Source organism: Tamandua tetradactyla, chromosome 17 (assembly GCF_023851605.1).
Source record: "Tamandua tetradactyla isolate mTamTet1 chromosome 17, mTamTet1.pri, whole genome shotgun sequence".
NCBI classification, from domain to species: domain Eukaryota; kingdom Metazoa; phylum Chordata; class Mammalia; order Pilosa; family Myrmecophagidae; genus Tamandua; species Tamandua tetradactyla.
The window spans coordinates 70,705,905-70,711,904 of NC_135343.1; positions in this window are offsets into that span (position 1 = coordinate 70,705,905).

Here is a 6,000-nt window from a genome sequence, read left to right on the forward strand (position 1 = left end):
CTATAGACAGTGAATCAGATGTTGCAGAAAACTGAATAAATAATCAAGGTCATCTAGAAAACTTTCTTGTGAACCTTGGAGAACCAGTTTATTTAATACTGGTAACCTGCCCTACTCAGCTCCCCCTTAGTGCTTACCAACTCCTGCCGTACTAGATAACTTGTTTATTTACTATGATTATTATTTACTATCTGACAACTGGGGTATAAGTTTGTAAGGGCAGGGATGTTTGTTTTGTTAAGCAATGTAACCTAAACAGAATAGTGCTTGCTACATAGTAGGTATCAATAAATATTCAAGAGCACTGAATGGATCCACCTGAGAAATAAAGCAATCTACATTTGAGTTTTTTCACATCTGAAAATGCCCTTATGTTAACCTTGGGGAAAAAATGTTCGCTTTGCTGGATATAGTTCACACATCACATTTTCTTCGTTAAAAATTCTGGATGACGCGCTATCATCTTTTGGCATTTAGCCAACTCAGCCCTACTTCAGGCTGGAACACCCTCATTCTTATCATAAGGTCACAAGCTCACCTGTATCAGGTGTCACTGCCTGCCCCTCCCACCCCCTGCACACACTTTGCTTCCACCACAGCACCAACTTCTCTCACTGTCACTTCTTCCTTCACTGGGTCCTTATCTGCCACTCTCCTGTCTCCAAGACATAATTTCCTCTTCTCAAGAACTGCTACAAATTTAGTCTATTTTACTATGTTCTGCCTATAATAAATAGTCATTTTTAATTGGTGACTTCTCATAACTTCTTCCCTCAACCATCTGCCCTTCCGGAACCTCTGCTTTGATCGGAACACTTAACTGTGCTACGGAACTGTGCACATCGACCCCCTCTTCTCTAAGGGACACAGTAGAGCCCAAACTCTGAACAGGCTCGTGGCTGACATGCCCAAACCCTTTTCTAACCTCAGCTTCTCACATCTCCACCCACACCATGTTCTCACCATTCCACAGACAGACAGACAGTCATACCCACTTTGCTGCCTTCACACCTTTCCATAGTGCTTTTTTTTTTTTAATATGAGCAACTTTTTCTCCCCATTGAGTGCAAAAGTTCCAGCTCCTTTCCGTCTCTTCCTTTCTCCTGCTGCCCCTTCTGGACTGCAAACAGCATTTGGCACCAGGGCTGTTCTTTAATGTTCTTGGCCACCTTTTCTTGTGCCTGTGTCTTCTCTGCCCCATTAAATAACCAACAATACTAGTGCAGTTTGAACCATATGAAATTGCCATGTTTTTAGGTCTAGAATGTTGAATATTGGCAACATCACGTGGTTCGATCTAAAAATTTTTTCTTGGAGTTCTTAATACTGTGCTCCGTGCACCTAATGGGTGCTTAACAGGTATTTGGTGACAGGTGAACAACAGAAGAGAATCTGTAAAATAAAGTAACAGCCTTCCCTCTAGCTAAATTAGATGTAAAGGAAACCCACGTTGAAACACTTGTGAGACTTGACATAATCAGAAGTCACCTAAAGAGAATACGTTCTAGGTTCCAGTGGCAGGGGGGCTTCCATTTCCCCCGATTCTGCACAGGCACACCTGGGACTGGACAGAGTCGCAGCTGTTGTGTCTCCCTCTGATTAAGGCTCTGTGTCCCAGTTAGCCACATCTCCAGGTCCTGGGTGGTGTCCAGTAGAGCAGTTGTTTTTGATCTGTCTAAATGAACTACCACAGAACTGCCAGGTGATCCTTGGAATTGGACACCAAATGTGGTCTGTGATCCATCAGGACATTTTTATGAAGCTTAAAGAAAATGTTATACCGTTAGAACTCAAGAACATAACTGCATATGTGAGTTTTAAGTGTCCGTGTATCGGGCACTAAAAAGGACACCCAGCTTACCAAAAAGGAGGCATGGAGCAACACAGGAGCTTGCAATCAGCAGGGCCTGTAAAGCCCGACCACAGGCTGCTCCCTACAGATCACAGCGACGGACAGTTCTTCCGTTACGGTGTACTGTGGCAAGGTGCTCTTTCTCCTCTTGAAGAATCAATCTTCTGGCATCAAGGAAAGGCATGTGGCACAGCCTTGCCTGCGAACATTGCCTGCGAACGTCAGTACTGATATGAGAATTTCCTTTGGTGGGCGTGTCTCAGTGACTGTCATGTGCTTCCAGAAGACCTAGCCATGTCAAGAGTCTCTGCCTGGGGTTTCAGCATCATGATAATGGGTCTGAAGTCAAAGCCCTGACCTTGAGCCTAGGAGGGGCCCTGAATTGCACTTCCCACTCGGTGCTGGTGGGAGTGAGAGAGAAAGGCTGTCAGCATGCGGCCGGGAGAGCAGAGGAGTAATTTGAAGTTACTGGAAGGGAGGTGCCTGTGGTCAAAGAGACAAAGATGTGATCATTATAGAGTGGAGAGACAATAGATTTCGTTACTTTCCACCCATGGTTTCTGACTATTTAAGTTCAGTGAATTTAAAAACAAGTACATTCTCTGGAAGCATCTTCAGGTACTGTAATGCTTGGGGTCCTCAAGTGCTTGGAAGGGCAGGTATTTGGAGGTGAGGGTCCTCTACCTCCTCCACAGACCACCATCCAGAAGTTTCCATGTTATGGAAATGGCCGAGACCATCTCATTCTCTTTCAGTCAAAAGCTCGTTCTCAACCACAGTCTCTTGGGAGTTCTTGTTTCCTACCAGCAGCACAATCTGGGAGTCACCCAATGCTGCTGGGTGTTGAGTGTGGTAGGTTTACTGTGGCTTTGGGTGACTCTGGTGAGAACAGGAGTTCCTTGTTAATGGCTCATCAGGACCATGGAAATGACAGCCCTGGCTGATGCAGGGAAAGCTCATGCAAGCAACTCAGCTACCAGGCCAGGCAACTCCCCATGGCAGAGGCTGGCACTGAGGTCGGGGCACCTGGCACCAGTGCACACAGACTGAGCCTCCAGAGGGGGAGGTCTCCAGCCTGCAGGGAAGGTGGGTCATGGATGGCAGACAGCATTTCTAACTCCCCGAGCCTAGGAGACTTGCAACATCATCTCCATCTCTCCACTCTCCTCTTATCTCACTCAAGTAAGTCTCTCTATAGATCCTGCCGCCTCTAATCTCACCCCTTACCATCTTCCACACAGTTGCTATGTGGCAGATTGGATAGTCCAAAAATAGCTACTCCCACATGTTCTTCCAGAACCTTCCCACTCTTGCATAAGAAGTAGAATCTCGGTCCCCTCACCCTGAAACTGTGGCCTCTGTGACTGTCTGGACTAATAGAATAAGGCAGAAATGATGCTACATGACTCTGGTGGCCAGGTCATAAAGACAGGACAGTTGCCTCCTGGCTCTATCTCTTGAGACACTGACTCTTAAAACCCATTCACCACGTGAGGAAGTAAAGCTCATGCAGAGGCCCATGTGGACGAAACTACAGTTCCTGGCCCTTAGCACTGACTGGACTGCCAACACCAGCTCACCAGCTCTGTTAGGAAGTCCGTGACTTTGCAAGCAGAGCCTCCAGCCCTCGGTGGAGCCAGGCTTGCTGATGCCATGTGAAGCAGAGACAAGCCTTCACGGAGGAGTGCTGCTCAAATCAAAGATTCATGAACAAAATAAGTGATTGTTATTGTTTTAGAGCCACCGTTTAGGGGTGGTTTGATTTGCAGCAAAAGATAACCAGAGAACTGGGTCCACATCACTTACCATCTTCATCCCCCTGAGTCCAGTTTATAAGGTGCCCTTGTGCTCGGGTCTCCTCAACAAATTCCTTAGTCATAACGTACTATTTTCGGACACTGGACTTGCCATGCTCTCTCATGCCTCCTTGCTTTTTGCATATGCTCTTCTCTCTGTGCTTTAGTTTGCTAAAGCTGCTGAAATGCAGGTACCATGTAATGGGGTGGCTTTTGACAATGGGAATTTATCTTACGAGCCTACGATTTCAAGGCTGAGAAAAATGTCCAAATCAAGGCATCATCAGGCAGTGCTTTCTCTCTGAAGACCGGCTGCTGGCGGACTCTCTGTCTCATGGCAATGCACATGGTGGAATCTGCTGTTCCCTGCCTTCTCTTCCAGGTTTCATTGCTTTTAGTTTCTGGCTCCTGTGGCTTTCTTTCTGTGTCTTTTTCTCTCTGAATTTCATCCTGTTATAAAGGACTCCAGGAAGAGAATTAAGACCCACTCTGAATTGAGGTGGGTCCCATCTTGAATTAAGACCATACTCGCCAAAAGATCCCACTTAACAGTGGGTCCACACCCAGAGGAATGGATTAGCTTTGAGAGCATGTTCTTCTCCAGGTCTCTATAGCCTCAAAGCATCCCATTTTGCCTGGAACCTATTTTTTTCTGCCCCGAGCCCATCCCAGTCTCTTACCCCACTCTGAGATGTCCTTCAAGAGTCAGCTCAGGAATCATGCCTCCAGGGAGCTTTCCGTGATTCTCCTCCTTAGTATGGATTAGCTGTTTTTCCCGTGGAGTTTGCCACAAAGCGTGTGAGAGAGGGAAATGTCAACCTGCCCTCCTTTCACACGCTGTCCGGTCCCGTGTGGTTTACTGCACCGAGTGTGATCCTGATGTTTAGAGATAATAGTTTTGGTGAACTATTTAGAGCTAACTAACTTTAGAACCTAACCCTTTTAGGATTTACCAGCACTTCCAGTCCTCAATATGTATTTTGTGGTGGTGAATTTTATGTGTCAACTTGGCTAGGTTATAGTGTCAAGTCGTTTGGTCCCATACAGGCTCTGTTGTTCTGTGGAAGTTCCTGTAGATGGCATTAACATCTGCAATCAGTTACCCTTACATAAAGGAAATTACCCTCCATAAAGTGAATGATCTTCGGTTGGAGGTCTTGACAGCACCAATGAAAGATTCCAGGGATCTGAAGGAATTCTGCCTCAATATGCATCCTCCACTCCTTGCTGAGTTTCCAGCCTAAGGAATTCAGACTCAAGAATTCAACCTCACTCTCTCCAGAATTTCCAGCCTTGGGGCTGTCTCAAAGTCAGACTTGCTCGTAGCCCCCCGCCCCACCCCCCATTGTGTGAACCAATTCCTTGTAATAAATCTCTTCAAACACACACATACATATATCCTATTGTTCTGTTTCTCTGGAGAAGAACCTGACACATTCATGATGAGCAAATGACTGATGAGTGCAGGGAAATCTTAGTGAATTGGAATTGGCCTCTAATAGCAGTAGTAGTTTATACTTGTGCCTCAATAATATTTTTTAGTGTTCTTTGTATATTAACTGTTAGAAGGTATATTTATTGTGCTACTTGTAGCTGGATTTGTTAGAGTTGAGCAAAAAAAAAACCTATTTTTGAAGTTAAGATCCTTAACTTCTTTCCTTCCCATAGGTGAAATCTTGAGCAGATTTCAACTTTGTTGGTTCTTTCAGCCCCCAACCAATCTTTTTGCAGTAATTGAAAACCCCCCTTCCATGGAGTTTGAAAATTTTTTCTGATTTAAAGCTGTCTGGGCTTGGGCCTGCCTCTGGCTGGGGGTCTGCAGACCTGTAGCTCCTCTGTGCCTCACTCCCCTTTCCCATGGCCTCCTGAGTGGGTTGGAGAGGTGTGGGGCACAACTCACCTTTCCTGACTGGTTCTGTTGTAATCAGGCATGGATGGACGGATAGCTGCAGGCTCTCATTCCCACTGAGCCCCCTGGCCAATACTTGGTATAGCCCTGTGAAGATGCAGGGGCCAGGTCCTCCTCTGGCCAGCTCAGGCTCTTCCTCCACTGAGATCTCCTCACCTCCCACTGCCCTTGGGTGGGGTCTCTTTTAAGATGGCCTCAGGCTGGCTCCTCTCTGCAGGGTCCTAACCTTCCTACTCCAGATTCATCTGCATTATCTGAAGGGGAAGTGCAAATTGCTCCCAAAGTAGTCAGTTCTCTTCTTTCTGTTCCCAGAAGGAGCTGCTCTAGACTTCAGCCTTAGCAGGTAGAAGTCAACTAACAGTCCCTTGCTCCCCAAACTCCAGGGGTCTTGATGTTCAGTTCTCCACGTGGTTCCCGTGAAGCCTGCATCACGTTGCTTCAGG